Source organism: Podarcis melisellensis, assembly GCF_964234715.1.
Source record: "Podarcis melisellensis genome assembly, chromosome: 8".
Taxonomy (NCBI): Eukaryota; Metazoa; Chordata; class Lepidosauria; order Squamata; family Lacertidae; genus Podarcis; species Podarcis melisellensis.
Window position 1 is genome coordinate 28774224 of NC_138540.1, and position 24284 is coordinate 28798507.

The 24284-nt window shown below is 44.4% G+C and overlaps 1 long non-coding RNA gene across 1 annotated transcript; it reads right to left on the reverse strand.

Annotated features, from left to right (window-relative positions):
* Positions 1-3380: 3380 nt before the first annotated feature.
* Positions 3381-24284, reverse strand: LOC309377041. The gene is made up of 4 exons (XR_014171400.1): positions 24203-24284; positions 12547-12662; positions 9079-9232; positions 3381-3606 (listed from the first exon to the last, which is right to left on the reverse strand). It is a non-coding gene; the product is annotated as an uncharacterized lncRNA (long non-coding RNA).

Sequence of the window (24284 nt, forward strand, 5' to 3'; positions counted from 1 at the left end):
GAGAGTCAGATGAGCCATTGAACTAACTGAACTACTATATGAACTAATACAGTTGAATTAATGAGATACTATGTAGTTATTATATAATTCAAGCGAACGGAGTTAAAACAAGTATCCGAATCAACAAACAGTGGAAATATATTCATGAACTTAAGAATTATGACCCCTCTATGTTTTTAATAGGTGCGATTCTTTAATGCTCACCTGGGGAAACCTGATGAAGATGGGCACCAGGACTTCCTTCATGAGCTTTTCAGCATGTGCATCACAGGTAAGGGCCACATTTCCTCATGGACAGCCCACTGGGGGCCATTTGGCTGGTGGTGGGTGGAGCCAAGGCAGAAGTGGCCAGAGTAACAGATGCAATACAATGGGCTGCAGAGTAGGACCAATTGTGGGTGTGGCCTTGGGAGAGTCTCAAGGGCAAAGAGGAGAGGTATGGAGGGCCACGTTCAGTCTCTCGGATCTGAGGTTTCCCCTTCCTGATGTTCAGAGTACAGTTCCCTGACATCAGTCTGTACCCATGCAATTTAAACTTTCTGTTCTATTTCTTCCCAGGGAATGGGAGATGGCCATCTATCAGGGATTCTTTGGCTGTGGTTCCCATGCCTTCCAATATTTCTCTGATGAAAATAGGGACATTCTATTCAACAACAACAACAACAACAACAACAACTATTACACTGGGCAACAATTTTTTACTTTTTGAATGTTGTCTAGATTTCTACAACTGATTTAGGGTATTTTTGCACTGCTGAATCAGGAAATGGCATCCGTTTTGCTCCATCAGGTCAGGTTTACTGTAAAGTGAATGGTGGGCATTGATAAAGGTAAGTACACGTAAATTGCATTTTCCTTCACCATTTTTCAAACTTCAGGGCTTGAACTTCCATTTCTTGGAACTCCTGGAATGTTCAGTGGCAGGGAGGTCTCTCTTCAGAGTCCAACAGTAGTCAGCCATCATGACTGCGTCCCAGCGACCCTGATACCTGGTCTCCATCTCTTTCATGTCCTGATGGAATCTCTCCCCCTGCTCGTCACTCATTGAACCCAGGTTCTCAGGAAACCGGTCCATATGTGAAAATAGGTAGTGCATCTTGATGCTCATATTGCAGCCCAGGTTTCTGAAAGCAGTCAGCATGTTGTTGACAAGTTCTGCGTAGTTTCTGGCCTTATTGTTGCCAAGAAAGTTATTCACTACCAGAACAAATGCCTTCCACGCTTCCAGTTCCACTTCGTTCATTGACTTTCTGAACTCTGGATCTCTGGTGAGCTGATGGATCTGAGGACCGTCAAAGATGCCAGCTTTCAACTTCTCCATGGTCAATCCTGGAAAAGCCTGGCACAAGTAAGTGAAGCAGTCACCATCCTTGTCCAGAGCCTTGGTAAACTGCTTGATTAAGCCAAGCTTGATGTGCAGTGGTAGGAAGAGTATTCTGTCTCTGTCCACCAGAGGGTCGTTGATGACGTTCCTTTTTTTGCAAGGCACCAATTCCTCCTGCACAGACCAGTCCTTCTTCGTGTAATGCTGAGCACGGTCCCTACTATCCCACATGTAGAGAAAACATGGGTATTTGGTGAAGCCAGACTGTTGTCCCAACAAAAAGTTCACCATCTTCAGGTCAACACAAATAAACCACTTATGCTGATCATAACCAATTTTCTCCAGCACATACTTCACCGCTTCATAGTTCTCCTTCAGTGTACTTGAGTGAGCCAGGGGTATAGAGGCAAACTGGTTGCCGTTGTGTAGCAGAACACATTTCAGTGATCGCTTGATGCTGTCAATGAACAGTCTCCAATCTTTGGGTTCGTACTGTGGCACTCCAAGCTTGAGCAGAAGCTGCGCAAAATCTGCACAGTACACCAAGTCCTTCTCTTCCGAGAAAAAAACGGAGGTACTCTTGATGCCTGTTGCAGCAGAAGCTGATGCGAGCACTGTCAGAGAGGAGGTTTTTTTCCCTTCAATCTGGATGCCAACAGTTCAGCAGAGTCCTTTGATAAGCTGAGGTTGTGAACTAGATCATTCAACTCCTTTTGGGAAAATGGATGTGGAGCATCATCTTCAAGAACCACTTCTTCTTCTTCTTCATGTCCTTTAACACTGGAGGCATCTTCGTCACTAATGTCAGGAAGTTCTCCGAAGATAGGCACTGGAATTTCATCACATTGAGCTACAGGACGACATGCTGATTGAAGATCAGGATACTTTGTGGGGTGGCTGCCCCATTAACTTAGTTTTGATCCCCCAACTTTATGCTTTGCCGCACCAATTTATGGACAATTTCGAGGTTTTATGACTTCAAACTGATCTTTTTTCGACATAATCACCCAGAACAATCGGACCTGAATACTTCTTGTCATTAAAATAATCATTTCCAATCAAAACAATTATTCAACATGGCATTTCACCCCCACCAACTTCTTCTAAAATGCTCCACACAAGCATACATGTGAACAAAAACGTAAAAAAATGGCATGTTGCCATAGCTCAAAAACATGACCTGATTGAGCAAAACCAATGTGATTTTTGGATTCAGCGCATCAGATTCATCCTAAATCAACTGGAAAAATGCAGACAACAAATTTGCTCCAGCCATTCTGGGCAGCTTTCAACATATATAAAACATAATAAAACATTAAACATTAAAAAGCTTCCCTACACCGTGGTACCTTGGTTCTCAAACTTAATCCATTCTGGGAGTCCGTTCGATTCCCGAAACCATTCAAAAACCAAGGCACAGCTTCCGATTGGCTGCAGGAGCTATGTGCACTCAGCGGAAGCCTCGTCGGACGTCCAGGTTCCAAAAAAAATGTTCACAAACTTGAACACTTACTTCTAGGTTTGCGGCGTTCGGGAGCAGATTTGTTTGACAACTAAGCCATTTGGGAACCAGGGCTGCCTTCAGACGTCTTCTAAAGCTTGCACAGCTACTTATCTCCTTGGCTTCGTGGGTCGCATTATGACTTCATACCCTCCAACATTTATCTGATGGAGATAGGGGTGTCCTAAAGAAAAATCAAATCAGAAACTGAACACCTACCTACAATCAGAAACTGAACACCTACCTACAATCAGAAACTGGGACAGCTCCTGTAAATCTGGGGCTGTCCCTGGAAAACAGGGGCACTTTTGGAAGCTCTGAATTCCTGCATAACAGGGAGTTGGACCAAATGACCCCGTCCCTCGTGATCCCTTCGAATTCTACCATTCTATGATTCTATGAATACAGGAAGGATCCCAAGTGGGCCTGAACTCTGAAATCTCCCTCTTAAAAGAAAAAGAAAAAGCTCACCCTTCCATCCACATCACTAAAATAAATGCAGTACATAAATTACAGAAATGCTCTTAATTATTCTGGAATTCAGAAGGAGGGGAAAGCCATCCAAAAGCAATCTATGGACTAACAAAGGAACAGGATATGACCAGTCTCTCTCTGGCATTTGTGGCTACACCTTCCTCAGTTTTTGCACAACTGAAAGGTATATTTGCACACAGCCTCACATCCCAGCGCTTTTCAAGGGATCCCATTTTCTGCCAAGTGTTCAGTAATCTACTGATGTCCATGCACAGCACGTGTGAACCAGCTCAAAGAATCCATTATCCTGTGAAGACAAAGCATGCAGAATCAAAGCATCAGCCAAGATTTTGTTATCTCTTTTCTTACATCTTATCTTTGCTGTGCTAAAACCCCTGTGTTAACAAGTCTCGATAGTCATTATATGTCACACATCCTAGTGACAGAAATATAATAGTTTTGCAAGCCAATATGCTTCCCCAACCAGGTCCCTATTTCACAAACTTGTCACCCGTCCCTGAACTTTAACTGTGATAAGCGTTCCCCCACCCCACCTCCTGAGTTTGAAAAGGCTTTCTGGAATTATTTAACACTGCCTAAATGCCCATGAAATTTGATGGACAAAGGAATGGAAGTGATGAGAGTGCCCCCCCTTGCCCCCGCACCTATAGATTGAAGACACAACACAAAGTGTAGGGTTTCAAGGATTGAATCCAGCTATGTCCTGCTCATAGTAGACCCACTGACACACAACCCAAAGGACTGTTTTCACACAGCACCGCCGCACCGCCCCCCGCAACCCAGCTCAAGATGCCACCAGGCAATGCCACCAGGCTGAAAACAAATGAGTTTCCTTTTCTGAATCACCAACACAGTGCCCATAGATCCAGGATGGAAATTTGGGCTCACCCTACTTCTGCTATTTCCTTGCGACACATCCTTGAAAAATCATTTGTAAAGCAGGAGACCAAGCACAACTGCATTTGTATTCCAGAATCTTTCTTCCACATCACGTTGAAGATTACTTGAGGGTTTGTTTGTTTTTTGTTTTATTTCCTTCTCTGTGATCCTTATCTTTCAATAAGGGCAAAAGGAATTAAATTTTGCTTTGTTGGCTCTGTCAACCATGCGTGTAGAAGTGTAGAAGTGGAAGAGACCCCAAGGATCATCCAGTCTTCCCTCATGCCTGTGGTGTAAAGCCAGAATTATAGCCTCCATGAGACAGAGAAAGCATTACAAAGGGTTAAACTCAATGACCCTTGGGATCCCTCCCACATCTACAATTCTATGATTCGATGAAGGCCACAGACTCTTCATCACTGAAGTTTTAAAAGCAGAGGCTGAATGGCCACCTGATCATAGCTGCATTAATGTGTGACCCTAAAACTTCAGATCCCCCCCAAACTGATATCAAAGTGTTGTGCTAGTTTTGTGCCTTTTGGTGCCACAAATCCCACTTTCTTTGCAGCCTCCTCAAACTGAGCAACTGACACTCAGACAGGTGTCAAAGGTAAAGGGCCAAAAACTTAGCCTTGTCTGTTTGGCGCCAAGCCAGTGCCAAGGTGGTGTGCTGGTTTTGTGCTATTTCATGCCACAAAGCCTGCTTTTTGTGCCAGCCCCAAACTGAGTAATTAACACTCAAACCAGGGGCCATAGGGTCACCCCCAAACCCAACCTCGTCTGAGTGACTCCAAACTGGTGCCAAAGAGGCGTGCTGGTTTTGTGCTGTTTTGTGCCACAAACACTGCTTCCTGTGCATCCCCCCAAATTTAGCATTTGACACTCAAATTGGGGTTACAACTAAAGGGTCAAAAACCTGAAGCAGCTCTGGCAGTGAATCCTTGGTGCAGCAGGGAGGTCTGTACACCAGTAGGAATACAGTACTGTTCCTATTGCCCAGCTTCAAGAACATGCATTCAGAAAACTTGATCTCCCTAATAGGATGCCTGGTGAAAACTGACTTCCTAAAAATCACTGCAACCCCGCCTCCCCACTCACATGCCCTGGGTTGCTGTGCATAAGAGAAATCTGGCGGACAAGCAGCAGCAAGAATTGGCTCATCTGCCATGTCCAACCAATTCTCTGTTACACATGCCAGGTCAATTCCTCCATCCACGATCAAGTCATAGATGGCAGTGATCTTGTGAATCATTGACCTGGCATTGCACAGCAGCACCTTAAGGTCGTGTGGGACACCCTTGTTGATGCCTGTATTCTTCTGCTCAGGACCAGACCCAGAGGCTGGGAGAGTCTTCAGACAACAACTAAACTTGACTCCTTGGTAATGACATGGTCTGGTCCTAGCATAATTCCTCCTCCTGTCTGTGTGATCATTGAGATTGGGTACCCCAATGCATCCCCTGCTGTGGAACCTGCCCCAGCCATTCTTTTGGCTGGGGCCCATTGGGCAGCCTTGTCCCTCTCCCCTTAAAATAACTCATACAATTTAAGAGTGGGTGGGCAATGCTAAATAAGGAAGAGAAGAGAGTGAGGCAGAGCTGACTTAAATAGCCTGTCTCCAGCTCTCCCCAATTGGCAAAATTGCCATCATACCATAAGGTCCTCCTCCAGCTAATGTGGTCTAGGCAGACTGCAAGCATCTTCAGTTCCCCTCGCCATATAGTAGTAGCACACCTGATCCACTTTTTAATACAGATGGAGGCTCCCGCTTTGTAATTTGCAGTCATAGCTGGCAGTCACTGAGCCGTAAGTAAAGACATAGGCTGAAAGAGGTTGCACATAGACAGGAGAGGCTCTGCGAGTCTCGGGAAAAGGCTGTAATCCAATTATATGCTCCGCAGAGTGCAGTGGAAGCTGTGCTCTGCTCCATCCCCATGGGACAAAGCTGAGCTGTTCTGTGCCGAGATTTTGGGAGAGGGTTTTAAGGCTCCCCATCAGGACCAGGAGGTTGTGGGATGCAGGCAACGTGAGGCAAAGAAGACATGGCTCCGCTCTTCCAGTATTGACTTGAGGTAGCGGTGGGGAACACATTCATTTTAGTGCTCTCATAATGCCTGGCTGGCTCTCATGTAGGGGAAGATGAGGACATGCTCCCTGCCACCCCAGAAGGCAAGACTGGATCTAATGGGCTTAAGTCACAGGAGGGCAGAGTTTAGTTGAATAGTTAAGAACGTAAGAGCATTCAGCTGAATTAGGACAATGGCTCATCTAGTTCAAACTCCTGTTATCACAGTGGCCAAGCAGATGCCCCGAAGGGAAACTTGCAAGCAGGACAAAAGCCCAAGAGGACTCTCCCCTCATGTGGTCTCCAGAAACTGGTGTTCAGAAGAATCACTGCTTTCAACTGTGGGGGCAGCGCATAGCCATCATGACTTAGCTATTGAGAATCTTCACCATGAATTTGTCTAATCTTCTTTTAGAGCCAACTTTGATGGGTCTACTCTGAGTAGGACTAGCATGGGATTTAATCCCATATCCCTTCAAATAGAGGACTATCCTCTATAAAGTTAGCCATACAGCCACTCAACTTTAAGCTAGCTGCTTCACCTAGCTGTGTGGCAGAGCAGACCTGGAGTGGTGATCTGTTCACCCTAACGGACCACTAGATTAGATACTCCACTAGACTACTGGTTTTGTTCATTTTCTGCTTCAAGGAAGTACTGTATTTTTTGCTCTATGAGACTCACTTTTTACCTCCTAAAAAGTAAGGGGAAATGTGTGTGCGAATGCAGGCTGCGCAGCTATCCCATAAGCCAGAACAGCAAGAGGGATCGCTGCTTTCACTGCGCAGCGATCCCTCTTGTTGTTCTGGCTTCTGAGATTCAGAATTTTTTTTTTCTTGTTTTCCTCCTCCAAAAACTAGGTGCGTCTTATGGTCTGGTGCGTCTTATAGAACGAAAAATACGGCATTTCTTGTAGGTAGGTGTTCAGCTAGACCCGGAAGTTGCAGTTAGTGCACAGCATAATTATTGACGGAATTAAGGCATTGCTAGCATAAAACACATCTGCTCAGAGATCTGCACCATCTGGCAGTCTGCTGCCAGGCCAAGTTCAAGACGTTATTATTAAGTATATAAAGCCCTTAATAGTTTACCTGCAAGACCCCACATATATCAAAGACCTGGGATAGCTCAGTTGGTAGAGAAGGAGACTCTTAATCTCAGGGTTCTGGGTTCAAGCCCCATATTAGGTGAAAGATTTCCTGCATTGCAGGGGGTTGGACTAGAGGACCTTAGTGGCCTCTTCCAACTCTACAACTCTATGATATGCACTCAACTGCATTGATCTGTGGAACTGGCACATAAAACCAGTTCTGCATTTGTAAGAACTTGGTTTTTTTTTAGTGTGGCAGCATGCTAACTTTGGAACCCCCTGCCTATTGACATCATGTAGGCAGTGTTCAGGCACCTGCTAAAAACATTTCTGTTTAGATAACCCTACCCAGAAATGTAGAATGTTACTGTATGTTTCAATCTGTTTTTAGCTTGCTTGTCTTTATCTTTCTAATGTTTCAAAGATAGTTTTTCTGCTGATGATTTTATTGTTCTATTCCAGGGGTGGCCAACTCCCAAGAGACTGTGATTTACTCACAGAATTAAAAACTGGCAGTGATCTACTCCCTTTTGGGGGGTTCAGGTCAAAGTTGTTGAGTTTTTTTTAGGCAGGAGGAAAGCTCCAATTTTTGAGGATTCAAGCCTAAGCTCAAGGGGAACAGCCATTCATCAACAGATCGCTGGCGAAACAAGCAGCCTCACCGAGTAACCTCTATCTACTGTTCTGCAGATTGTGCAACAATGGAGGATGAGACAAGGGTGCGGGGATGGATTCTCTTTTACCAACGCTAAGAAAAGTGACCCAGCGATTGACCGCGATCTACCAAAACCTCCCAGGGATCTACCAGTAGATTGCGATCAACCTGTTGGACATCTCTGTTCTATTCACTTCATTAAAAGTTTTGAGCTTTGTTTGTTTCAGTCAAGCAGTGTGTATAATTTAATGGAATAAAACAAAGAAATAAATCAATAAAAAAATGTTCTCCCGCTGTCAATGCAAAGCTTGTAAGTACATGCACCTCGTTCTGCCATGCAGACAACAAACAACCAAGGCTGTCCTCTTTGAGATGACCACAGCTGTATGCACTTTAAATAAACATAAGCTTTCAGGTTCAGGAGAGCAGCCCCTGTCCATGGCCAAAGTTATAATTCACCTGCCAAGAGGCTGCTTTTGTCCGATGGTGCCAGGGGACGCCATAAAGCCCACGTGCTCAACGGAGAGACATTGCTGACTCTATTATGGCGGCCTGAGCAAACTGTCGGCCTTCATTGCCTTCCTTATTAATCAAGGAGGTGTTGGCAAGTCTCCTGCCCGTCTCACACTCCCTGCCCAAGCTGATAAACTGATTAAGCTGAGACTCTTCAGGGATGGAGACTGGGGTGCCCTTTGCTTTCTTGTCTCTTCCAGAAAATGACTATGTGGGGGGGGGGGTTGTGTGTGACTGGGAGGTGAATAAAGGACGAGCCCATTTAAAGCAGGCCCCTTTAGCTCCCGTGTCCCTTAGGTAGGGACAGCAATCTTGTGGGCTGATCCGTCCTTTAGTCACTACGCCGTGGTGTTCAAAGTCAGAAGTTGCAAACCCCTCGGCTGTCTAATTTTAGCAAGTGTTAACATTTTAATCACAGCAGAGGGAAAGTGAGCACTTGCTTAATTACTGCAGGTTAATGAAGTCGCCTGACTCTTTCACATCAGGAGACACAGCTCGGAACCAAATCCATTCTCTGCTCTGTCCTTTTGCAGCCTGAGACCATGCCTCTTTACTTACAAGTAAGTCCCTTTAAGTCCAACATAGCTGGCATCCAGGTTCACGCACATTCTGAAAACTCTCCTTCTCTGAATTTCTTCTGGACTTTTGGAGTTCTGAATCACTCAGTCTTCTTTTTGAAGTTGAACAGGCACCTTCAAATGTACTATTGCCCCTTTAAAAATAGCTGTCAGGGGCTCAGGAGCAGAGGCACAGGACAGGGAGGAAATGGAGAGCGAGGGGGAGGAATCCGAGGGGAGCGTAGGCGAGGACAGTGGTCCGAGGGATTCCCTGAGTCTCTCCAGCGAATCGGAAGATTCACAGAAGTGGGCACCGATGGCCAGAGCAAGGGGGGTGCCAAGGGGGATACCCCAGAAGGAAGGGGCCAGCGGGGACTCCCAGAGCAGCAGTTGGAAATCAGGACCAGCTTCCCCACCAGAGCGCAGTGGGGGGGAGGAGTCCCAGGTATCGGGACCAGTGTACTCACCACCAGCGAGAGGAGATGAGTCAGGATTGACCACGCCTCCATCGGAGAGCGGGGAAACGGTCAAGAGGAAAGTTACCGGCTGGGCGAGCGCGCCAAGTTCAAATGTACAGGCGAGCGGCACAGCAGGTAGCCCAGATAGGGAACCAGGTCCTAAAGCCCGCCGGAAGGAGGGACAAGAATCAGGGGGGTCAGCGTCAGAAGAGTCCAGAAAGGATGAAACCCCAGGGGGCAGACGGACCCAGAGGAGGAAAGAACAACGGAAGAGGTGGAGTAAGGCTAGAGTCTTAAACTGGTGTCTAGGGGGCGGAGACTCAGACGGAGCTTCGCCGGTCTAGGTTCTAAGACGTAGAGCTGCACGCTGCGGCTTGGAAATGGAAACTGAACTTCAATAAAGACTTTTGTACATTATCACTGACTAGCGTTGGTCCTCTGTGAGCTGGGACCTAGAGGCAGCTCTGACAATAGCATTTAAAAAATAAAAATAAAAAAGAATGTTGCACCATATATATGCCTGCTGGACTGTTTCGACAGAAAACTCTTTTGCTTTGGTGAGAAATTTCTCTCTTAGTTTGGCAACACCTACCGTACATTCTGTTTAGGCACACCTGTTCTTATTGATAATTTTATTGCGCTATTCTTTCTGCAAACCGTATTGAGCTGTTTGCTTTTACTATCAAGTGGCATATGAAGGTTATGAAATAAAGAACAACAACAAAAAGAGGTCTGTTGAGTTGTTACAGCCCACATGCTTGAGGTGGTAGATGATTTCATCTATCTGAGTTCCACCACAACCAGCAATCCCTCCAATGATGCTGAACTGGACAAGCATATTGGCAAGGCAGCTCCAGTAATGGCTCACCTTCTCCATTTCATGGGAGAATAAAACGCCAATGCCCAATACCAATATGAAGGTCTACATACCCTCAAACATTTCTCCAATGAAAGTAGGGACATCCTAAGAAAAGGTGGGACATTCTGGGATCAAATCAGAAACTGGGATGGCTTCTGTGAATCTGGAATTGTCACTGGAAAATAGAGACACTTGGAGGCGCTGGGTCTATGAGGTCTATGAGGACGCATGGCCACCCTAGTACACTGTGGCCACATGGTGAAAATGGCAATCCTACAGGCCAGGCAGAAGACAATTGGGACCATCCCTAATGAACAGGAGCACTTGAAGAGCATTGTGGTGTGTGGCTGTCTGCCATGGGGGATGACAATATGGACAAAAACCTCCCTCGCTTGCTTGTTTCTTGAGTGGCATCTTTGAGCCCTTGTAGCTTCTTAATGAAGGAAAAACTATTGGGGAGGAAATGCTTTTAAAATGGAGACCTTTCTGTGTGGTAAGGAGCCATTATCTCTCAGTATTCTGAGCCTCATGGCTGAATTCCCAAAACTCCATTAAAGTGTTTCAATGCAGAGCACCTAGGCGGGGGGGGGGGGGGCGGCCAATAACTTGTCTCTTTGATTTTAACAAATGGAGTTTTTCCAGGGACCAGGATCGGGAGATGGAGAATTCTGGAAGTCTTGTGTTTGTGTGGGAAAAGCTGCCGGACACATATAACAGTGCAGAGTGAGAGCTACTGTTGTATAGTGGTTATAGCATCTGACTAGGACCTGGGAGACCAGGGTTCAAATCCCTACTCCACTGTGAAACTAAGGACTCAGCTACACAGCTGCAAATAAAACGCTTTAAATGTGTTGCAAAGCGCAATATACAAATATGCCACTAGATGGTGACAATGAGCTATGCAGAAATTCAATGTAATTTTCAAAACATTTTAAAATAAAGCATTATCACAGCAGTTAGGGTCCTACCCTCCAGGGCAGGAGAAAAGAAGCTTGCTCCACCTTCCATTTTTGCAGGCAAAAAAATAAATAAAATGTGTGTGTGGGGGGGGGGTGTGACAAGAAATTTTCCGCACTGGGTACCACCTGACTTTCCTACGCCTCTGACCCTAAGATAAAACCAGCATGATTAGTAACAGGTACAACTTTTCTTAATTCAGGTGTGGTGGGGTTTGAAAGTGGAAGAATGACAGGACTGACATTGAAGTTAATCTTTTGTTCAGAGACCCGTTTTGCTAAATCTTTCACATTTAGTTAATTGGATATATATATATATATATATATATATATATATATATATATATATATATAATCTTCATTATGGCTTTGCTTTTCTGGGTTACTGCATTTCCAACATGTTAAATCAGAACAGATAGCAAGGTTTCATCACTTGTGTAAAGAGGAAGAATGCCCTTGGGTCTGCTTTCAATCTTACTCAAGGCTTGCTTTGTTTCCTCTTAGCTACACTCTGCTCTCAAAGCTTCGAAATGGCAAGGACATGTGGGAGGGATGGCGGTGAAAGCAGTAGGGAGAGGAGTAGAAAAATCTGTTCATAAACCTCCTGGCAGTCTTCAGGTGAAACGTAAGGGGACCCAACTAATCAGGCAATGCCTGCTTTAAATAAGCAGGATAAGAACTTTTAGAGAAGGCAGAATATGTTTTGTTAAGACGTGCAATATAGCTCATGGGGCATTTTCTGCTAATTACCACCTGTCTACATTACTTACCTACCCCCCCCCCCCAACACAGAAAACCTTGTTCACACATCACATTGTATCCAGGTTCAAGCTGCCCCTACACATCAGCCTGGAAGTGCTGGGATTAGAACCTGTAACCTTTTGCACAGACCGCTGAACTAGCAATGCTCTTCCTCATCAGATGAAGCTGCAAAATTCACAACACCAGCAAGGACAGTTCAGAGGATCACAAGACTACTCGTTCCTCCAACATCCTTGAATCCGATGAACCTTTAATAAATTTCCCTCCATCCTTCTTCTCATCTATATTTTAAACCTCCTTGTGGGTAAAGATAAAATTTCTGGCCCTTAGAGGGATGTTAATTGAAATTAAGTGCAAACAAGATTGTGTGTGTGTATATATCTATATATATACATCATCCCATCCCATCACTTAATGGCTTTTTAGAAAATCACCTTTCACCTCTCTGTTCGATATCTGCCAAAGACTCCTTCACTCTCCTCTGTCTTCAAGATGCTGCCTTATTTCCTTCTGACATCAGCTGCTCTGCTTGGTCTTCTGCCTTCAGGCACTGCTTAAAAGGTACGGGGGGGGGGAGAGCTGTCTCAGTCATGTTAATTTTGGAAACACAGAGAAAAACTGGAAAGCATACAGTGTGTGTGTTTAATTTCTCTTTGAGCTTCTTCCAGGCTTCTAAAAAGTCTGTTTCTTTGAGGGAAGGCAGGGAAAATCTAGTGTGGGATGAGTCTAGGACAGGCATAGGCAAACTCAGCCCTCCAGATGTTTTGGGACTACAACTCCCATCATCCCTAGCTAACAGGACCAGTGGTCAGGGATGATGGGAGTTGTAGTCCCAAAACATCTGGAGGGCCAAGTTTGCCTATGCCTGGTCTAGGAACTGAACATTCAGTAGGCAAATGCCCCTTAGCACTAAGCCCATCAACTCTCTAGTGATTGGGGCTTCTGAGTTTGATTAAGAACATGTATCTAATGCACACAGAAGGTCCCAGAGTCAATTCTAGCATCACCAGGTATGGTCAGGGAAGAGTCTTGCCTGAAACCCTTGAGAGCCACTGCTGGTCAGTCTTGACAATATTGAGTTAGATGGCCCAGTCGTCTGTAATGCCTTGAAAGAAAATATTATGAAAATGATATACAGGTGGTACATGACCCCAGTCAAGCTTGCAAAGATATACCATTTGTCTGATAATAAATGTTGGAAGTGTAAAGAAGCCGAAGGAACATTCTTTCACCTCTGGTGGACTTGCCCTAGAGTGAAGGCTTTCTGGGAAATGATATATAATGAGCTGAAAAAGGTATTTAAGTATACCTTCCCTAAGAAACCAGAGGCCTTTCTTTTAGGCATTGTCGGCCAGAGGGTGCAAAAGAAAGACCGAACCCTTTTTATGTATGCTACAACAGCAGCAAGGATACTCATTGCTAAATGCTGGAAAACTCAAGATTTGCCCACACTGGAAGAATGGCAGATGCAACTGATGGACTATATGGAACTGGCGGAAATGACTGGCAGAATCCGAGACCTGGGAGAAGAACTGGTGGAGGAGGACTGGAAGAAATTTAAGGACTACCTACAAAAACATTGCAAATTGTATGAATGTTAAGAAAGATGTAAGATTAGCAATAACATGGTTCCAACAAATTAGTTATAAGGAATATGAATCTAAATGCAATTAAAAGAAAAGACAAATTTTGGATAAACAGTATGTTAAAACTATGTCTTCAAAAGGGTGGTCTAAATTTTCTAAAATTTGAGATTTAATATTGGAAAATTACATTATATGAATTGAAACAAGTTAATAAATTGCTGGCAAAATTTAAGAGTTTGGAATGCAGGAACAAGAGTTGTGAGGAAGTCCAATGATGAGAATGAAATGTGGATATTGGAAAATTCTATGTTATTCTGTATGTTTTTTATTGTCTAAACAAAATTTTAATAAAAATATTTTTTTAAAAAAATAGATGGCCCAGTCGTCTGACTTGGCAGAACACAGCATTCTGTGTTCAACAGCAGCATCTACAACTCAGCAGTGGAGCACCAGCTTTGCATGTAGAAAGCTTGTTCAATATCTGACATCGCCAGGTTGGGCTGGGAAATAAAACACATTTGTCAATTTTGTTTTTGTTTCTTCTCTGTTTTTCATTTTCCAACTTTAAGCTCCGTTTGCAACATTTTTGCATCAGTTTGCATATTTCTTTTGTTAAAAAGCCCTTGCCAAAAATTTGTCAGCATTTTAGTGTGCATTTCTCCTAATATATACATTTTCCAAAGCAATATCCCCTCGTACAATGCATTTGTATGTTGCTTTCAGCAATTTATCCATTTATATGCACACTCACACCTAATATACACATTTTTGTATGCGACCTTTGATTGGAGAACTGCACAGCAAAGTTTAGGGAAGTGCAAGTTAACAGCACACCTGCAATGAAGACTCGGGAAACCATAAATGTGGTGGAAAAGGTTATATTTATTCAAATATATTTATTCAAAGCACAGTGGTTCCCAGTTGGTGGTCTGTGGAGCCCCTGAGTCCATGTCACTATTCAAATAACACAAACTAATATAGAAATATTAAAATTTTCAAAAGTAAGGGGTCCACTTGGCTTTTGAAAACCAGGGGGTCCGCAGTTGGGAACCACTGAAATAGTGGATCTGCAAACAACTGAATATGCATAATTACGAAAAATATATTATAGCCCAGGCAGGGAAGTTCATTAAGGCAGGAGACACTGGGTGCCTCCTCACTCCTGGGCGTCATTTCAGAATCCACCTGTGGCCTCACAGCAAAGGATTGAAAGGAACACTTCATCCTTGGGTTTATGAACCTAACAAGTGCACCATGGCCTTGCCATGTCAGGGTTCACTCTGGTGTGTCTGCCAAGCTTAAAGGGCATCTGAAAGCACCCACAACTAAGGTGGCAAAGGGGACAAAGAGTGCCTTTAACGTAACAGTGCCTTGGGCATTTACACCAACAGATCTTAATTTGTATTTTCTGCTTGGGCAGAAAGCCAATTGAACCGTTCCGAGAATAAGATTCCCAGCAGTATGGAGTAGGTAGAAAAGAGGAGTCCCAAGGCCAATCAGATGCTCCTCTCTAAATTCTTACTGAGCCCCCAAACAGGCAATTAGCAAAGTCCAGACTGCACAGGGAGGGAGGGAGGAAGGGAGGGTGTGGCAAAGAGAAGAATTGAGGGTTTGGGATGGAGCCAGCTTATAAAGCCCAGCTTCTTTTCTTTCCTGATTAGCCCAATATCCTGCTTGGCCCTTCCCTAACTTCTCCCCAGATGTCAGGCTTCAGGGAATCTGATCCCCCTCCCTCATGGCAGGCTGCCAGCAATGGAAAGACAAGAAGCTCTTAACAATGTCTTTTTATTCAATATTCACAGAGAGAGGCATAGAAAAGCAGCCTCTTTGGGTATAGTGGTACCCTGGGTTACAGACGCTTCAGGTTACAGACTCTGCTAACCCAGAAATAGTACCTCGGGTTAAGAACTTTGCTTCAGGATGAGAACCAAGGCGGCAGCAGGAGGCCCCATTAGCTAAAGTGGTGCTTCAGGTTAAGAACAGTTTCAGGTTAAGAACGGACCTCCAGAACGAATTAAGTACTTAACCCGAGGTACCACTGTGATTGCGTTGCTCTGAGTAATCTCCTCTCCCTTCCCTTCTCAGTTGTCAACAGCACACCCCTTATGGTGGCTGCCTAGGGCCAATTGTCTCTTAGCTCTCTGCTCTCCTACTTTCATTGATCTCCGGGTTCTGGGAGAAGGGGGGTCAGGAATGCTCTTTAGTGACAACATGTCAGCCAGCTTTTCCTGCTCTGCTTTCTCAGCTTTGCTCCTCTTCTATCTTTGAGCTGTGACTCTCTGCAAATCACCATTGTAAATCTGTACTGTCCTCCTCTTCTCAGGAAGGTTCAGGAGAAAGGGGAGGCGGTCTCCACCATTCCTCCTCCGACGTCCTGCCCCTGACCCCAGAGCAAAACCATTCTGAGTCTTCTGCCCAGGGGAGATGGGGTGTGGCAAAACCATCCCCACTTGCAGGTGGGGGCAGCATTGTAAAAGGATAGCTGTGTTTCAAGAGGTACGAAATGTGCAGGTTTGCATTGAAATGAATCCACTCATTCGGCCTCTTCCCAGTTGAGTCCTGATTTCTCTGTGTGGGCCTCTGACTTTCACATGCCTTTCCAGACATGGATGTTTATTGCTCTTCAGCTGCTGGCCATCTACACCACTGAGTGTCCCCCTCAACAGTTATGATTACCAGTTATACAATGGCCCATTTGAAAGTGCCCAGACTTGTTGGAGACATTCAGCATTTATTTATCTTTCTAATAACTTGAAGTTGCTTAAATCTCTAAAAATACTTCTGTGATTCACCAGGCTGTTGAAATGTGAAGGCTAGAAAAATCCAGCCAGCCACCTCACCATATTAGTGTCCTCCTCCAGATCATGCTGTCTCTCCTCAACAAGTCCTATTATTACATAGATTTCATATTAGATTTCTCTCTCATATATATATATATATATATATATATATATATATATATATATGAATATGAGAGAGACAGCTCTTTGGGAGATTTTGACGAAAAGCAACAAGCTGTTGAGGCTGGTGGTTGCTTTGATGAATTCCTAGTGTTACCATGATGGGACAACTGAGGCACACCTGTTGATATCACCTGGACAGGGGTCCAAGGTAGGAATTGCACACATAAAGAAGACTCAAGACAATATAAACGTGGTGAAAAAAGAGTTGTATTTATTGAAATATAACAAACTGAAGGCTCTGCAAACAGCAATGAGACAGAAGAAACCAAATCAACACAGTTCAGGCAGGAAAGTTCCCTAAAGAAGGAGAGGTCAGCTCCTTGCCCCGCCCCCATCTCCTGGGCATATGTCCAGGCTCTGTTTGTGCCCCGTCCCCGTCAGCAGAAGGACAACAAGGAGGGAACCAGTTCAGCTTCTCTTGCCTGGGAGCAATCTCCAAGAAGGCCCTTTCCTACATCCACATCAAGTGTGCCTGTGAGGGTGGCAAGACTGAGAGAAGGGTCTGAACATCTCAGAGCCTCGGCAGGTTTGTATGAGGGGAAACAGATAGCCTGGACCTAAGCTATATATGGCTTTATAGGTCATAACCAGCACTTTGAATTGTGCCCAGAAACAGACTGGTTGCCAATGGCAATGGTAACCCTTTCTCATTACAACAAGCCCCGGTCAGCGGTCTGGGTGCTTTGAATCAAGGGGTTTGGAGGGATTGATATCTCTGGTAGATTGGATATCCTTGGGTAGGAATAGTGTTTTCAGCTTAGTTTCTGTACTGTATTATCTGTGCTTCAGACAAACTAAAAAACACTGAGCAGGGGAACCTCAAACAGAGCTTAGTTCTTGTTTTACAGAAGACACATTCCCCCTTTTTCTTTGGATGAAAGTAGAATTGAAATAGTTCTGCAGAATGGAATCGGCTTGATATGGTTTCTTGCAGAGAACAACTCTACAATTCTAAGGTTCTATGATCTGGAGTCCAGACCCTCCAAGTGTCCCTTTTCCCCCCAGCAACATCCCTGATTTAGAGAAGCCATCCTAGCTTCTTATTTGATCCCAGAAAGTCCACTTTTCCTTAGGATGTCCCCATTTTCATTGGAGAAATGTTGGAGGGTGTGGAGTTATCTGACCCCCCCCAAGCCGTCTGAAGGCAATCCTGTATAGGGAAGTTTTTATTTAATGCTTAGTGTTTTATTATGTTTTTATATCTATTGGAAGCTGCCCAGAGTTGCTTGGGCAACCTGGTAATATGTGTTGGGTATAAATAGTAAAATTATCATTTTGGAATGGGACGTCCCTATTTTCATTGGAGAAATGTTGGAGGGCATGGTGACACCTCTGAAGTGATGTGCCAGTCCCTGCTCCTTTCTTTGCCCAGAAAACCAGTAGGACCTTTTGAGAATTTCTACAGAAGGCATGAAAAGCTTGGTGTGTGTGGGTGTGCGGCATCCCATTTCCAAATGTGTTTAGTTCAAAGGTATTGTGGTGTATGTGTGCCAACAGTTTAGGATTTAGAGGTGTTCATTTATTTGGGAGGCTAGTTGCTTCTTAGAAATCAATTTCTTGTGGACATGCCCTGATGGAGCAGAGGGAGGCCCAGGATTGCTGAACAAGCTGTTGACTGACTCTTGCTTCAAATGCCTGCCAGTCTTCATTTCATGGATGTACATTCATGGATCCAAACTCATTACAGGTAGCAGGGTGGGAAAGGCCCACACCTGGACCCCAGGAGAGCCTGCTGCCAGTTAAAAGCAGCCAGCACTGGGGAAGACATGTCAATGATCTGTCCAACTGCAAGGCAGCTCCAAGGTGGCAAAGGGAACCAAAACAAATTTGTGCATTTGACGTTCTGTTTCAGGATGAATCGAGAAGCCCCTGTGGCTACTTTCAACTCGACAAGCTGAGAAGCTGGAGAACTATAAAGCAGGCAATTGCGTCTCTGTGTTACTTAGTCATACTTTAGAAATGCATTATTCAGGACTGTAGGAGCAGAATAAATCCATTGCACCATTAACGTCCAGTTTCTACGTATGCCAGTTAAAAAATGTGCCATTGCAGGAGAGGGCAAGGAGGAAAAAAGAAATTAGATTAGAATTACTAATTTTAATTGTTGTCGAGAAAAGTAGAGGAAGCAGGATGCACTGGCCATTAAGAACAAAATTTATTCTGCTAGGTAACTAGGGACTAGGGTATGAAAATCTTGGGGGGTTTTCTGGCTGATGGGTGGTGTGTAGGTCCTCATAGTGGTGCAGTGGGGTGGGGTGGATGCTGGTCATGAGCCATTCAGAGTGGTATCCAACTAAGACCCACTCAGAGTAGGCGCATTGAAATTATTGGGCCAACGTGAATCACGTCCATTTATTTCGATGGGTTTACTCCAAATAGGCTTACCACTGGGATACAACCCACAGTTTGGTTTGTGATTGGATCTGCTGGGATTTTTGACTACATGCTATTTGATGCAGCTTCCCACAAAGCAATTAAAAAGTTGGCCGAAGACAAAGAAGACTGAGCAGAGGGAGTTATTCTACCTAGAGATATGGGACCTTGGATACAACTCTGCTATTGGTTGAGGTCTCCATATAGGCATGATGACTTATGACCTTCCTTGTTGGTTAGTTGTTTGGTCAGTGTGTGTTCTAAAAGTTGTTTGGAGTTTGTTCAGTGAGAGACAAGATCCGTGTCTGTAACTTGTATATGGTAACTTGTGAGTCTGCAGTAAATAATAAACACCTATAAGTAACCAAGTTACTAGTAGCAGTGTCATGTTACTGCTTCATCCTACCTGCCTGCAACTGATTGCTTCTGGAAGTCTGCATAAGCTCTGCTATATTTAACTGGGTCTGGCTAAGATCCTGCAACAGGTTAAGGTTGTGAAACATCAATAGGGTCTTCTTAATGTAAATCAGTCGTGTACTCTTGATACTGAGTTGCACTGATTTGGACTGATCTGAGCTTTGACTGAGTCGAGTTGAGGCAGCCTTGGATTGTCTTGGGTACAGTCTTGCTGGTTTTAGGGGTCTGCTTCACCAGCATGTTCATTGTAGGGAAGCAGAGCCCAGCAAGATTGAATCCTTCACTCACCGGCTGTTTATAAGAATCAACTACCTTAATTAAACATCAGCCCTGCCATCTGAATTTATTCAGGTCTGGATCTGGGTCAGGTCAGGTGTTGGGGCCAATCTGGGGCCAATCTGTTCATTGTAGGGAAGCAGAGCCCAGCAAGATTGAATCCTTCACTCACCGGCTGTTTATAAGAATCAACTACCTTAATTAAACATCAGCCCTGCCATCTGAATTTATTCAGGTCTGGATCTGGGTCAGGTCAGGTGTTGGGGCCAATCTGGGGCTCTGCAATGGGGCTCTGGATCAGGTTGGGCAGGATAATGCACAGTCCTAATAAACAGTTGCCACAGCAATGATGCAAAATCCATTGACTGATCAAGGGCTTCAAAGCCAGCATCTGAGAACATTCTCCAAAACAAACTGAAGTTCTCTAAATAATTATATTTTCTGGGCCATTAAGTAATTGTGTTGATGGGAGGAGGTCTCTGTCTAAGATTCACCACAGTCATTATAATCCTGATCTCAAACCTGCTGTAAAAAAACCAGTCTCGCTCAAATAATAAGATGTTTACCATGTTGAAAATGCAAAACACTCAGGTGGATTGGAGGGGTGGGGGAGGTCAAGTTGCCAATAGGATGTTTCATCTCCAAGGATCACTGTTCGTGCAAACAAGGAGACCAGAAACCAACTCAAAATGATATCTATACAGGCTCCAACTGGGGAAATCAGAGTGTTTGTTTCATAGCAGCAATGGGTTGGAACTGATGCCTGCTATGTGGAGAGGCATCTCTCCAAGGTACTGGAGTGAAAGAAGGAAAGAGAAGGGGAGAAATAGGTTTTCTATGCAGATCAGATGTTTCTAATTCTCAGAACACTCCAGCAAGGGGGTGTAAGATGGAGGGAACATACTATCTCCCTGTTCCCTGAAGGCTTTTAGGGAAAAGCCAAACACCATCTGTCAGAGATTATTTTCAGCATTCCTTCTCCCTGCCTCTGAAATTATTATTGTTGTTGCAGTGGTGGATAGTCCATTATAGTGAATGGGGAAGTGTCCCACCAACCCCATTCGCCTCTCAGCTAGACTTCCACCTTCCTGCCCTTTTACTTACAAGCAACATGGGAGTGGGCACTGCCTGTCAGTAACAGGTATTAAGAGGTGTATTGCCTTTTCTACTGGAATGAATATAGTGATCATCAAGAGGCCAAAATAATGACCACCAGCACATATAATTGAAGTTAATACCATAGCTTAGCTGTAAAAACTTAAGAACATAGACGAGCCAACCAATGGCCCATCTAGTCTGACATCTTCTCACAGTGGCCAACCAGATGCTTGTGGAAAACCCTCAAGCTGGCCAGAAACTCTCCCCTTCTGCAGTTTCTAATAAAGGGGATTCAAAGACACACTGCCTCCAACAGTGGCATCAGAGCATAGTCATCATGGCCATCACTGCCTCCTGTGGGAAGGTGTTCCATAATTTAACTATGCGCTGCATGAAGAAGTAATTTCTTTTAGGACCCTCGTACCTACGGGACCGCCTCTCTTGGTATGTCCCATGGAGGACCTTACGGTCTTCAAATAAAAACATCTTGGAGATCCCGGGCCACAGGGAGGTTAGGCTGGCCTCAACCAGAGCCAGGGCTTTTTCAGCCGTGGCTGTGGTCTGGTGGAACACTCTGTCACAAGCGACTAGGGCCCTGCGGGACTTGACATCTTTCCGCAGGGCCTGCAAGACAGAGTTGTTCCACCAGGCCTTTGGCCAAGGCGCAGTCTGACACCCTCCTTCTGTAATCCTCATAGAACTCTAACCCAAATGGTTGCCATTAATTTGACTCTGGATTGATTTTAGAATGAATTGATTTTAGAATGTATTTCAATTAATTGATTGTGATTGTATGTAAAGTGTGTTATTTTTACTGTTGTTAGCCGCTCTGAGCCCAGCTTTGGCTGGGGAGGGCGGGATATAAATAAATTATTATCATCATCATCATCATCATCATCATCATCATCTGTCCAGAATAATCATTCAATGTGCTGACAACATGGCACGCATCTGCTTTCCATGACTTCCAGTGTGAATTTACATGATCCACTTTACACGATGTCAGACTGAAGCATAAATGGGAATATAATTATCCACCAGATCTTGCATTTTTCTGATTTCCCAATACACTGCTTGGCTAGGGGAAAGAATACAGCAAAATGTTTATTCTCTGATAAAATAACATTTAGAAATGCATGTGTTGTGATGAGACACTTATTTAAATGCAATTTTTGTGCCTTAAAAATGTAGATTAATGAGGAAATGGGATGGAACAACCCTATGAATAAGTAGAACTGAAATTGACTACACCAGGAATGAATCAATCCCTCCATCTCTCAAGTCTGCCTACACAAAACTTTTAAGGCTTCCTTTCAAGATGTAAGAAATTAGGAGAGACCTGAAGTGAACCTGATAGAGAAGGAGAGGTCAGTTTGCTTCTTAATTCAGTTGTTTGTCCAAGATTATCTCCCTCACAATGACTAATGCTTCCTCCTTCCTCCCAATTGTTAGGGAATATTAGCTGCAAATATGGGGTTCATATAGGTCAAGCTGGGGAGCCATAATCCGCTTATAGCAGATGGATTCCATGGGGTGTCCAGAGCACTGTCCTGTTGTGTTGGATGAGTTTCAGTTAGTAAGGCTCAAGGATGAGAACAAGGTGCTTGAATCAATCAGAGTGACCACTCTGGACCCTTGCCCCTCTAGGCTGATAAAAACTAGCAGGAAAAGGACAGCTATCTGGGCCAGGGAGGGGGCTAATGTCTCCTTGCAAGAGGGCATGGTCCCTGACTGTTTGAAGGAGGAAGTGGTAAAACCATTCCTCAAGAAACCCTCCCTGGATTTGGAAAATCTAAGTAACTACTGGCCAGTTTGCTAATCTCCTCTTCTTGGGCAAGATTATTGAGCAGGTGGTTGCGGAGCAAATCCATGTGCCCTTGGAGGAAACTGATTTTCTAGATCCATGTCATTATGTTGCGGCCCAGCCTGAGATTGACAGATGAAGGGCAGTATACAAATTTAATAAATCACCATCATCATCTTTTGTAACCAGTGCTGTTTCATCTTGTGGGGAAAAATGCATCACAGTTTTGGACTGTGGTCTTTGCAGAAATTACTAAAATAACTGGATGGCAGCTATCAAAATCTCTGGAACTAGCCCCATTAAACTTTTTTCCCCCAACACAACATTGGAGACAGTCATCTAAAGCCTCTTATTTGCTACCTTCTTGCAGCTGCCTGGCTAGTTCTTGCTCAATATCTAAAGGGCACCATGTTAGCTTATTTCTATAGAACAGGCATGTCCAAAGTCCATTTCGGGGGCCTAATCCGGCCCGCCAGTCAGTTTAATCCGGTCTCTCTCAACAACTTCAATCCTAAAAGCTCAACAACTTTGGGGTAAAGGTAAAGGGATTCCTGACCATTAGGTCCAGTCGTGGCCGACTCTGGGGTTGTGGTGCTCATCTCGCTTTACTGGCCGAGGGAGCCGGTGTACAGCTTCCAGGTCATGTGGCCAGCATGAATTTGTATTTACTTTGGGGTAAAATCATACCAGAAGCTCAACAACTTCAATCCTTAAAAAAAAGGATAACAACTTTGGTCGGCCCTTTGGTTGGCCCTCATGGCCCTTCACTTCATCAAATCTGGCCCTCTTTGAAAAAAGTTTGGACACCCCTGGTATAGAACATACAAGAACAGGACCTTGGATAGCTCCCATAGGAGCTTTCTCCACCCTAAGGCTGCTACAGGAGATGCAGCCTCTGCTGGGAACTAGAGTGCAATGAATCATGAAGCTGACTACCTGGAATGTGATAGGCTTCCCCTCCCTGGACGTACCGGCTGAGTGCTTAAAGGGACATCAACTTACTTTTTTAAAAAATAAATAAATCATTTTTTAAATATACATTTTTATTAAAGTTTTCTTGGTTTACACAGGTACAGTGGTACCTCTGGTTAAGAACTTAATTTGTTCCAGAGGTCTGTTCTGAACCTGAAACTGTTCTTAACCTGAAGCACCATTTTAGATAATGGGGTCTCCCGCCACCACGCCGCCGCTGCACAATTTCTGTTCTCATCCTGAAGCAAAGTTCTTAACCCAAGGTACTATTTCTGGGTTAGTAGAGTCTGTAACCTGAAGCGTCTGTAACCTGAAGCGTATGTAACCTGAGGTACCACTTTATGTGTAATGTCTCTTTTTTCAAGTTACATTTTCCATAGGTCAGTTTCATTTGTTGAGGCGTTAGGGTTACATTAGGAAGAAAAGTGGGGGAGAGGTGGAGAGGGGAAAGGCGTCAACTTACTTTTAAGTCTTGGCTTCTGCAGGGCTGTGGGAACAAAGGTCCTTCAGGGAGCTCCTCCTCTGAGTCAGAGGCAGGGATGTTGGAGGATTCAGGGAAAACTCTTCTTTGCATAGCACATTATTAAGCTAGGGAACTCGCCAGTTGCCTTGACAGCCATCTCTCCCATCGCTTTGCTAAATCCTCTTTCAAAGCCACTCAAGTTGGTGGCCTTCACTGCCTT